Source organism: Tachypleus tridentatus, chromosome 13 (genome assembly GCF_004210375.1).
Source record: "Tachypleus tridentatus isolate NWPU-2018 chromosome 13, ASM421037v1, whole genome shotgun sequence".
In the NCBI taxonomy this organism is placed as follows: domain Eukaryota; kingdom Metazoa; phylum Arthropoda; class Merostomata; order Xiphosura; family Limulidae; genus Tachypleus; species Tachypleus tridentatus.
In genome coordinates this window covers 244,163,580-244,176,426 of record NC_134837.1, presented here as the reverse complement: position 1 = coordinate 244,176,426, position 12,847 = coordinate 244,163,580, and the positions used below count along the sequence as shown (strand labels likewise).

The 12,847-nt window shown below is 35.6% G+C and overlaps 1 protein-coding gene across 2 annotated transcripts in view; it reads left to right on the top strand.

The window, feature by feature from the left end:
* The window catches only part of LOC143240932 (uncharacterized), a 109,774-nt gene that overhangs the window by 22,179 nt on the left and 74,748 nt on the right, over nt 1-12,847 (top strand). The gene's annotated exons all lie outside the window — the stretch shown is intronic.

Here is a 12,847-nt window from a genome sequence, read left to right as displayed (position 1 = left end):
GTTTTCCTTACTTAAATTAAAATTAATTGTGTCATGAGGAAGAAAACTCTAGTAACATAAGTAGATGAAAATCTACATTGTTCCATTTAGTACAGAAAGCTACAAACTGAAACTTAACCATATTACTATCAATAGACGAAATAGTTGTGAATTCAAAATTTATAGTTGTATCTCCAGATTATATCTAGTGATATATATATGTGTGTGTAAAATGTAGAAAATTAATTAATTATAAACTTGTAAGTGATTATTCCATGGCGCTGGCTAAAACACAATAAGGCCTAATGGATAAATTGTTACTAATGAAAGGGTTAAACAAAAAGTAATGGTGCAACAATTTTATTTATAGCTGCTCATCCAACGACCGCTACCCTATGTTTATACGAATAAGTAACTTGCAACTGTCTCAAAAGATTAGGAAACCAAGATATAAGACGTTAGCTTTAAAATTCTGCAAACAGTAAGCAGCAATGTGTCATAAAAACCCGTATATTTAGAAATTGCTACTCAGAATCATAACATCTGTGTTTAAATATTGAACTGTCTAAAAAATAAAAGAACTATAAAATTATTGTATAATTCTGACTTTATTGAGTTAATCAGTTCTTTTTCGAACGTCGGGAGTAGTTTTTAATTTTAATTCTAACTTTTGTTTCACGCAAAACAGCTGCAAATTGGGATAATGAACATCTTAAGTAGTTACGAGTGTTTGGGAAGAAACCCATTAAGAATGCCTCATTTTTTGTTACGGTCATTTTGTTGTGAATATAACAATTAAAGATGCCTCATTTTACTTGTTGTGAACATGCTGTGAATATAACTATCAAGGATGCCTCATTTTACTTGTTATGAACATGTTGTTGTCAATATAACCATTAAGGATGCCTCATTTTTCTTGATATGGTCATTTTGTTGTGAATATAACAATTAAGGATGCCTCATTTTACTTGTTACGGTTATTTTGTTATGAATATAACCATTAAGGATCCCTCATTTTTCTTGTTATGGTCATTTTGTTGTAAATATAACCATTAAGGATGCCTGATTTTACTTCTTAGGGTCATGTTCGTATGAAAATAACCATTAAAGATGCTTGTTTCTCCTGTTATGGTTATGCCTTCGCAAAGACACTCGTCAGCAATTATTAATGTCATATATTTCCTTTTTATCATTACTCATTTCTCTTCAATCTACTAAGAATTGTTGTAATTTTTTCTTTATTCATCAGTTTCATCGAAGATCATTCATAAATATAAAACATTTACAGAATAAATAGTATGATGGCGTTTGTTTGGCTGGTTGGTTCCTATTGACAAAACTACAAACAATGAGCTAGCTGTGCTCTGCCCAAAATTGGTATCGACACCTGATTCTTACGCCTGCAGACTTACCGATGAACCTCTGGGAAGAAGGATTGGTTTGTTTTGAATTTCGCGCAAAGCTACACGAGGGCTATCTGCGGTAGCCGTCCCTAATTTAGCTGTGTAAGACTAGAGGGAAGGCAGCTAGTCATCACCACCCACGGCCAACTCTTGGGCTACTCTTTAATCAACGGTGGGATTGACCGTTACATTATAACGCCCCTACGACTGAAAGAGTGAACATGTTTGGTGTGACGTAGATTTGAGCCAGCGACCCTCAGATTAAGAGTTGAGTTCCTTACCCACCTGGGCCCTGGAAAGAAGAAAAACAGTATGGTGATGAAAATGTGAAGGTAACAAACTTATTACAAGAATACAAGACTATCGAACTTAGTTTAACCGCAACATTAAGAAAATAGTAAAAACTAGCGTAGTTACAAAACACAGCTGTAATAAATCGTATCTGAATCAAACTAATGTTTATCATGATCAGAGCTGCTAAATCCTATTAAGCATACCCATCTGTCACCTACGTATGTGCCAAAGAAAAAAAATGTTTTGATTTTACATCTATGAACGTTTTTTTTTTGTCTGTTTGTTTAGAATTAAGCACAAAACTACATAATGGACTATTTGTACTCTCCCGACCACGGGTATCGAAAGCTAGTTTTTAGCGATGCCAGTCCGCAGACATACTGCTAGGCCACTGGGGATGATCGTTACGTCTTTTATTTTATACTTTAAGTCATTATTTCTGAGAAAAGAATAATAATTTTTACCTTCATTGTGTTTAATAAACGTTTATCAAAAGAGTGAAATGCTAGAAACCGAATAAATGATTAGAGTGTAAATAAAATATAAAAGTTAAATGTAACTATAATACAAATAAAAAAGAAAGTAATTGTTATCAGAGAGCGTAGTTTACTGTGTATTTGCATATAGACGTACTGTCATTGGCCTGTCATACAAATCCATTCCAGTGGTTACTTATGTTGATAAAAGTTCTTTGAAAATGTAAATATTATCTTACCATCATGCATATTAACGATTTACATAGACTAAAGGGGAAAACCTTTCTTTGAAATTCGAATCGTAATACAATCTTTATACATTTGGAGAGAACTTTCTCATTGATCATAGTTAACAGTACATGAGAGCTGTTAATTCAATAAGAGATCATTTTGTAAGCCTGGAGAATCGTAGGCCTTGCTGGAAAGTAGTTCAATCAAACTATTTACATTAGAACGGCACAGATTCTCTATGTTGGAAAATTATTTATTTAGATATTAAATTTGGGTAATCAAGCAAAAGCTTTAGCAAAAAATCTCAGTTAATTCCACGTAGGATAAATAAAGCATCACAACTGCATACAGATTTGAACAAAAGTAGAATAAAACAAAAGGAATGCTGACGAACTAATTACTCAGAGAGAAAGCAATGGAAGAATCCAAACATAAACGGCACAAATAAGGTCGTTAAAGTCTGAAGCTTCTCAAGTTGAATTAAGTATTCAAATAACAACAAGGAAAAGATTGTATTAGTTTAGAAATTAACAAAAGCAATTTATTTTAACCGTTTCATTCAAATACTTAAGAGAATAAGTTATTAGAGGTATGAGAAATTCGTGTCGTTTGCGAAATCATTAACTCAATAAAATACTTTAAAGTTCTTGAGCCTCCATTAGTTGCTGAGATATCTTACTGTTCAGAAACAGATTAATACATCTGATAAACAGTATATTAAATCACATAAATATCTGTTTTTTTTATCAGAAATTGCTGAAGGAAAAGTAAAAAGCAATACAATGTATTCTAAAGACAGTTGGTATGGGTATTAAAACCTTAGTTAAAATAAAGTATAGAACAACGTTTGACTTTCTTAGGTCATTCTGTGGTTAATAATGATGCTTGTATTATGCGACTTTTACATAATGACACAATGTTATATATTGCTATTTCAGGGCAGTCTATTTTATTGTCTGTTCATATTCTTGAAACTCCAAACACTTTCTTACATTAGCTATACCATTTCCTTTGGTTTCCAAATCATTAAATGTGCATATCTATTTATTCTACCATGAGGCGTCTACAGATAAGTCCAAGTATAACTTTCCAATGGGATTAGAAGGTTGATAAATTGTCAAGTTCGTAAACTTTCCTGAAGGACAATATAGGATGAGAATTATGCGATATGATAACAAACAATACAATATTTTTCGGGCAAACTATTTACATTAAATGCTTTCTTCCGACTTCTTTATTCAAGCTCGCCCTTTCAACCGTGGGGGCGTTATAATGTGACGGTGAATCCCATTATTCGTTGGTAAAAGAGTAGCCCAAGAGTTGGCGGTGGGTGATGATGACTAGCTGTCTCCTCTCTAGTCTTACACTACTAAAGTAAGGACGGCTAGCGCAGATACCCCTCGTGTGGCTTTGCGCGAAAATTCAAACAAATTAGTTTCATTTTATCACACTGCTTGATATTTTTATCGCAGTTTTCCTCCTAGTTCTTCGTTATTTGATGAGTTGAACACTTATCTAATTTTAATTCTTTTTAATTATTTTATTATTGATTATAGCTTTCATTTTTATAGCAACTTTTCTATACGTATGACCTCTTCATCACAGACACTATTTTCAATTCAACTTTGTTGAAAAAAAATCTTTTAGCACACACATGTGTATAAGAAGTAGAAACCCTATGACCCAAGCGCTTTCTGAAGGTTCACCTTTGGAAAGCGCTCAAGTTATAGAGCTTCTATTTAATTTCTATCAAGACTTCTTGAACCTACTTATTTTACTAACGTCGCAAACGTATATATAATATTTTATACTATTCCATTTATATCTTCTCGTACTATTTTATCATTTTTAATATGATTTTGATGAAATGGAAATGTTTATTTTATTCTATGACTTCCTTTGATCAGGTTAACATTTATTTGTTATATAGTAATTTTTTATTTAACTTACTGCTTTCTCTCTTTTCCTATACATATTTTAATATTGACTCTTTTGATTAACGAGATAAAGTTGTTAGTTTGTAGCTTAAAAGGGAGCCTAAAGAAATTTAAGCATATTACAGAATGATGAAATACAATTACACGTTTCACAAATACATCATTTATTCAGGACCATGTACATGATGATGCCTTTACTGTAATTATGAAGCTTCACTAAGTACCGACGATTTCACTTATGAGTTATGTAAAACATATTATCGTTGCTATTTTTTTATAAACTATGCAAAAGTCTGTGAAATCAATACTTTTACTTACGATTAAAGTTTTTGTAACGTAGATCAAAACCTACTAGTTTCCTGCTGGTACAGCGGTAAGTCTACGGATTTACAAAGCTAAAATCATGCGTTCGATTTCTCTTGGTGGACTCAGCAGATAGCCCGATGTGGGTTTGATATAAGAAAACACGCATACACACAAAACCTACTGAAATATAATTTTATGAACAACTTTATACCTTGTAGTCATTAAGTGCTTAAGGCGTAATACCCAAAAATGTTAAGATTATTTTTTAAATTAGAAATATGAATATGTCAACCATAATTTCTGAGTTTATTTTACATTCAAAAGTCAGTAACATATTCTAATGAGCCATCTTTACATAAAAAAACAGTGAATGTGACGTAAAAGTATCAAGTAACAATTCACAAGTTATTCTTTCTTATGATCTCATCCAGTTTCATATTGAAGCTATTCATTTTCTTTTATTTTGAACCTATTACATACAAATGTTGATGTGTTTAATAGTTGTACTTTTATAATTACCAACAATTGCTCTCCGCACTTTGAGACCGTGAGTGTGTTATAGGAGTGAGTGTTAAATCCCACTATTCCGTCAAACAGTGGGTGCTACTTGCTAGCTGTCGTCCCTCTAGCTAAAGAAATACAACTTACAGAAAACTAGTGCCAATAGTCCTTTAATAACAATGCACAAGTATCCAAGAGCAGATTCACCAGGGTATTCATTAAAGAGTTTAACCACACATTACTATCTTCAACATTTATGAACAGCTCTCTAAAACACGTTACTGAACAAATAATATTTTCACAAATAATATCCAAGCGGTTAGGGTGTTCGATTCACAATCTGAGGGTCGTGAATTTGAATCTCCATCCTACCAAACGTGCTCGTACTTTTAGCCATGGCGCGTTAAAATGTGACGATCAATCCCACTATTTGTTGGCAATAAGAGTATCCCAAGAGCTGGCGGTGGGTGGTGATGACTAGTTGCCTTTCCTCTAGTCTTTAATTGCTAAATTATGAACGGCCATGGCAGATAGCCCTCGTGTAGCTTTGCGCAATATTCAAAACAAACCTCAAATAATTCCTGATTTTTACTGTCGTCTATGTTATAATTTTTTCTAATGCCATAGCTTTATAAGTAAACTTAAATTATTTCTATCTTGGCATTTTAATACTTAGATATGCATATGTACTAACTATTTTAGGTTTTCCAATTTAGGTCTCAGCTTCGTAACTGACCGGGTAGACTTTTCTCTAGACCTACCATAAAAAAATAAATGGCATTGGATCATTATTCTACCACAAGTACACTCTGTATATCGATTAGAATACGAGTAACATGAAATTAAATTCTTTAATTTGCAAAATTCATAGTTCTCGATCCCAAACGCTGACAACAACAACTTCACTACACTTCCTCCAATGAATAACTGGTTTTAGGTTAATATCGAACTGCTTGGATGAAATTGATTTAAATCAAACACAGTTGTTTGCACTATTCGATTATATTGAGGGATAAATACGTATGTCGGGAAAGTTGACATCCATAAACAGCAGTGTACTTTCCTTGAGTCTAAGAAAATCCAATAAGTCTGAGATTTACATTTCACGAAAACGGTTCATGTGTTCATCCGTAAACAAATGACTCTCGTATTGTTTGTTTATATTCAACTGAAACGAGATTATTTACGAAAGTAATTTCTCTTAACATAAGCCACTTGCTATCGGTACAATGTTCTTTGTTTTCATGGCTTAATTAATTGCAACTAGCCCTTAACCAGAAATAATTATTTGAAATTTTAACATGTTAAAAATACCGTAGAAAATATACGTTAGTCATTAAACAATGAGACACATTGACGTTTCGATGCTAACCGAGTCATCAAGATATTGATTAAATCAAAACTATCAGGTCGTTAGAGGATAAACAGAGAAATAAGTGTCATGTACTTAGCAATGTATATAAGGAAATTTAGTTCCTATCTGCTACGTTATTATAAGTGCTAGTGAATTGGTATATATATGTATTATTATAATATGATGATTGGTAATAGAAATTGGTTAAGTAGCAGCTGCTACCATTCTTTTACATCTTTAATAAATTATCTTTCTTGTTTATCTCCCCGTTTCCTGATTTCTGATTTTTTACTTTTACCACATGTTCTCGTTTCTATTCGTGAATTTCGTTTCGTTTGAATTTTCTTTCCATCTTCCTTCTAAGGGCAAACTAATTCTCCACTTCGCTTGACTTTCCCAATGATGTCGGGTTATATGGGTCCGAGGTAAATGTTAATTTAACTAGCGTTTTGCAAAATTTGGATAGAAGAACATATCATTTATGTTATTTACACATAATCTCACAATAAAAAGGTATCCTTCACATTATATCCACATTTCAAAACTCGAGTTCTAATATATGACTGTAATCATGATCGTTACCGAGTCGCATTTTTGATGAAATATTGGATTTGATGCTTAATGCACTTGATATCCGCTAATTGTTTAATATCTTCAAATGCAGAGACAATCCACTTGTTACAAGTAAATTTCTACTTTTATATACAAGCTGTTTACACGATCAATTACAACACCCCCCTAAACGGAAAGGAATACGTTAGTTGAAATGGGCTTAAAGAACATTCCCGAATTGAAGGTCCTCGCTGGTTTCTTCAACTGAGGCATTTCTGCAGTTGCTGTATCTCCACTCGGAAGGATGGAATAATGCTACCTACAAATGTACTTATGTTGACGTTTACATCGCCACTTCTATCTGCCACTACAAGGGCAGGATACTTAAACTGTAAGGTAGTACAGCCATATATTTCTAACCCTCTCCAATGTTTCCAGTGCCAGCAGCTTCAACATTCAAAGACCTCTTGTCGTGGATCTTTGACGTGTGCCTCTTGCCATAACAAAGACCACGACGCCTACGAATGCAAACTGATGTGTTAACTGTAGTGGTTCACACCACTCGTACTTTCGATCTTGTCCTAAATGGGTGGAAGAGAAAGAGGTACAACGTTTGAATACTGTAAACAGTATTTCATATCCTGATACCCAGAAGTTACTGCCCTTCACTTCATTTTGGACATATGCTGTTACATTACATTCCACTGCTACAATGAGAGTGCAGACAGATCTTTCCATACCCCCAACAGAGATAGTAATTCTCCAATCATATGAAGATTCTCTTCGTGGTTAAAAGAGATGACGAGTCAATGTCTAATCCAATCTCTGTTCCTACAAATCCTTGCAGTGAATGCTCAGGCCCGCTTTCCTAGGCCCCTGCTTCTGGTGTATGCTCGGGTCCATCTTCCTTCGCCCCGACATGTCAAACTATTATTCGTTCTTGATCTCAGTTGCTGAAATCTACATCTACTGAGAGAAACTTTCCCACTCGTTTCAGGGTAGAAATCATGGAAGTCGAAAAAGCTTCCTCTAATAAGAAAAAATGATGTGGTCGTAAAATGACGGGTTCTTCACCTAAATAAAAATGACCACACTGATAGAGTGGAATTGTTGCGTTTCTGTTCGAATACAGATGACGTTATGGATTTGATTGATTCTTATCATCTTGTGTTTCTCTCCTCGCAGGAAACGTTTCTGAAACCTGCTGATATAATCACATTTTGGCAGTTTTCTTTGCATAGAAATGACAAGTTTTGAGATGGAAGAGTGAATGGAAGGGTGGCACTTCTGGTCGATCAGCATATGCTCAACCTGTCTTTGCCACACGATACACCCTTGAAGCCCATAACTATCTGTGTTTCTTTATGTCATACCACAACTACAGTGGAACCCCTCTAAAGCAGCCATCTTTGGGACTGAGACAAACTGACCTGATTAGAAGGGTTCCACTGTACATAATTAAAGATTATATAACCAAAAAGGGACCGTGATTGAATGACCGCTTTCAAGGGGTGACCGAATCTGAGGGATGGCCACTTAGAGGGGTTCCACTGTATTGGTTTTCTCTACCTATCTTCTGAAGAGACCTGTGATTAATCAAACCTTGATGCTTTCATTAAACAGTTGTTGTTTCCTTTCTTAATCCTGGGGGGTTTTAACGGACATAATCTCCTCTGGAGTGGTACTGATATTGATGTGAGGGGTCATTCCATACAGTGTATGCTCTCGGATCACAATCGTTCTCTTTTCAGTACAAGTTCTAATAATTTTCATGCACCTAGTTAGTCTTTTAAGGCTATTGATCTCTTTCTCTGTGCTACCTTTCACTTTTCTTTCATTTCTTTTGAGGAGGTTGACAGTGACCCACGGGGCAGTGATCATTTTCTTAACATCTTGAGGGAAACTGGCCGTGGTTGATGCTACTTGCCCCGTCTACATCAGTGGAAGTTAAACCAGGCCAACTGGCCCTCTTTTACTGCTTTCTCTTAATTTGATCTTGCTGTCGTCTACGAACCATCGATAGACGATTGTGTAACAGCAGTGATTGACTGTGTTGTCCAGACAGCTGATCAATGTATTCCTAAAACCTCGACACGTTTTCCAAGGTATCCTCATCCGTTGTGCAGTCCTGTTTGTCACATGAAAAGGAAATGTCAAAAACAGGCCTGGAATACCTTTCTTAGATACCAGACTTTCAAACTGCATCACTTTTCAGCAGGACCGTGTATGTACTCGGCAGGTAAGACGTCAAAGCCAGAAGTAATCTTGCTTTGAGTTTACAATTAGCATCTCTTGTACCACTAATTCTAATGTCATGTGGAACAAGCTTCGGAAAGTCAGTGGGCAGCAATATTCAGTCTCCCTTTCAATATTGGTCTCTGATGGTCAGGAAGTTGCTGATGCCCTGACTTTGGCCAATACTCTCGGCGACAAATTTTGCCAGGCATCAAGCACTTCTGTTTCATCCACCACCTTCTTGGCCATCAAGACTTGGACAGAACAATCACCTCTTTCCTTTTGGGCTGATCGTCTTATGACTATAATTGCACCTTCACACTGATGAAACTTAAGCTTGCTCTTCATCATTCTAGCAGTACCTCAGCTAGACCTGGTGATATTCACTACGTGATACTGTACCAACTCTCTTCTGCATCTCTTGCTATGCTATTCTTTTTGTTGTTTATAACTGTATCTGGCAAGATAATGCTTTTCCTGAAGCTTGATACATTTTTTTAAGCCTGAGAAGGATTTCAAGATTCATTCCAACTACCATCCAATTGCTTTGACGAGCTGTTTCTATAAGAATTCAGAGACGATTTTCAATACTCATCTTGTTTGGTTCCTCGAATCAATCAACCTCCTCTTGCCCACCCAGTGTGGGTTTCGACGACAGTGTTCTACCATGGACCACCTGATTCGACTTGAAACATCATTCCAGGTAGTAGCCTTTCTCATGCAACAATATCTTTCTTGAGAAGGCTTGTAATATTTCGTGGAAGTATGGCATTTTGCGAGACCTCCTCTCATATCGGTTCTTAATGCACCAGCGATTCCAAGTACGTGTGAGTTCGACACTTTCCAGTTCTTTTCACAAGAACTTGGAGTCCCTTAGGGCTGTGTCTTGAGTATCACACTTTTCAGTATAAAGATTAATGCCACTACTGGACAACTCTCTCCTACAGTTGCAAATGGACTTTATGTTGATGACTTAATGTCAATTACCTGAAGATGATTTAGGAAGGTCGAAACGTTATTCTCTGAGATACATTTTTTATTTCAAGTGAGTTTCGTTAAGAATTTGCGTCGGTGACTTCCCCATTTTATATCAGTCGTCGAGTATGAGGTTTATTGAGCAGCAGATACAAACTGCCCACAATCGTTTACTCAAGTGAACCACAGAAAACGGTTTTACCATTTCTTTCTCTAAGATAACCTTCATGCATTTTTTCCACAAATGGGATATTCACCCCAATTCTGAATTCAATCTTGGAAAAGTGGTACTTCCTATAGACACTGAGACAAAATTCTTGGAGCTCATATTGGACCATAAGCTGACTTTCATTCCACACATCAATCATATATGTGTCAAGTGTACAAGGGCACTGAACATTCTCCCTGTCCTCTATTCTACCTCTTCAGAAGCATATCTATGTTCTATGCTAAAGATCTATCATCCTCTCCTTCGATCGAAACTAAACTATAGGTCTCTGGTTTGTGGCTCTGCCAAGCAGGATCTCGGCCTTAAAGAATTTCCACCCCTTTTACCATCTGGGGCTTCGGCTTTGCACGTGAAGCTTTCTGCACTTCTCCAATACAAAGTTTGTACACTGAGTATCATAAACCTCTTCTAAACCTCTGCCATTCACAACTGTCTTTTCTATATATTTCAAACCTTTGATTCTTACCACAGCATTCAAATTGAGTTTGTGTTTTCTTCCTCAATAGGCCATTCTATTTCAGAATACACGGCATTTCAATTTTTCCTTTCGGCCTTCGTATTGAAGCGAAGCTGGCTGAATTGAATCTGTTCTTGGATGACGTAGCTGTCTCCACTGGTCAGCCCATACCACTTTGACTTATTACTATCACCAAGTGTGACTTTTCTTTTCATCACTTATAATTGGAAGTACTGTCTTCTATTTCCCAAACATTTTTCGAACCATCCTTTCATTCCCATTTAAACAGATGGCTTGAAATCCTGTAACTCTGAAGACTCTGATATGATATATTGTGGTTCGGTAGTCGCACAATCCTCTGTACATTTTATGTGTTCACTGCCGAATTTTACGCCGTTTCTCTTGTCCTGAATAATATAGGAGGTATGTAGTACACCAGTTGTACCATTTATACTGACTCGCTTAGCTCTCTTGTAGCCCTGGAATCGCTTCACGTTAGTTCTCACTATATTCAAAATCAACTGGCTCATTTTTATTTATTATCTAGTTCCGGGTACTAAGCTATGTCAGTATTCGCAGGAACGTCTGCTCTGGTGTTTTTACAGCCGTTCCTGTTCCATACGGTCTGTATTCAAGACTCGGCTCCGCGCTAGTTGACTTCAAGTGAACAACGTGATAACAATTTTTTCCAGAGTGAAACTTCTATCGGACTTTGGCCGTCTTGTTAACCTAAGGATCGGAAGGAGGAAGTTGTCTTGGTTAGGCTGTGCATTAGACACAGTTTATTTAACTCATTGTTTTCTTTCATCTGGGACTGGTACACTAATGTGTGGTCTTGTAACACTCAAGTCACAATAGTCCAGACTTCACTATCGTGTCCTTGTTACGACCGTGAGCGACGGCACCACTTTAGATATGTTTTTACCTTAAGTTCATCCTTGAGATTGGACAGCGTCATTGGCGATGGTGACACTGTCCACCTCAGTTGTATTTTTAAAATTTTGAAAAACATTTGTCTTTTTAATTATATTTAAGTTTTTAAGTTGAAAATTGGCCTATGTTTTGTCCTAACGTGATTTATTTTGACAAATTTTAGTAATTTTACTTTTATCTTTTAATTTCTCTTTCCGATTGTTTGGCGCAGATATTCCAGTTGTTTTGCGCCAATAAACACCAAACAAACAAACCTACCGACTGTTCTAATTGATCTATCACTTGCTATGCACGAAAACTTACAACTTTTGCACGAGTATGCCAGTATAGAACGTAGGAAATTGAAATACATGAAATTTTATATCAACATTAGTAATAAACATTGCAGCGTATTTGTCTCCCCTTTTCCGTTTTTTTCTGCCTTGTAACACCATATTTCCTCCCATTTTTTTTAGTCTACTACTATCCACTCGTATGGTATGCCTATTTGTCACAAAGTCATACACTTTCCTTTGACGATTTTTCGGATCTCATTTCTACCAGTTTCAATATCCTTGTCAGAAGGTTTATGCATTGAACACCCTGAACTACATTTATCTACGATTTCAATTTGAATTGATAATAATGAAGTTATGCACATTAGTTATTACTGGGTGTCCTAGAGTGAGTAACATTTCAACAAAGGGTATTATAATTAGAAATATTAAAATGTGTGGAGATAACTTGTTGGTTCATTAAATAAGGAAATATATATATAATACTTAATTATCGCATCAAACTAAATGACGGAAGGACCGAAACAGCGAACAAATTAAAATAATTGTCGTTATAAAAATACAAATTAAACATTTAAAACTTCAGAAACATTTTAATACATATTTAAAAATGCATGCACAGAAGAAAATGTCCCCTGCCGTTTCTAATTTAGCAATTTAAAACAATAGGGTTAGTGGGATTGACCATCACATTATAACGCCTCCACTGT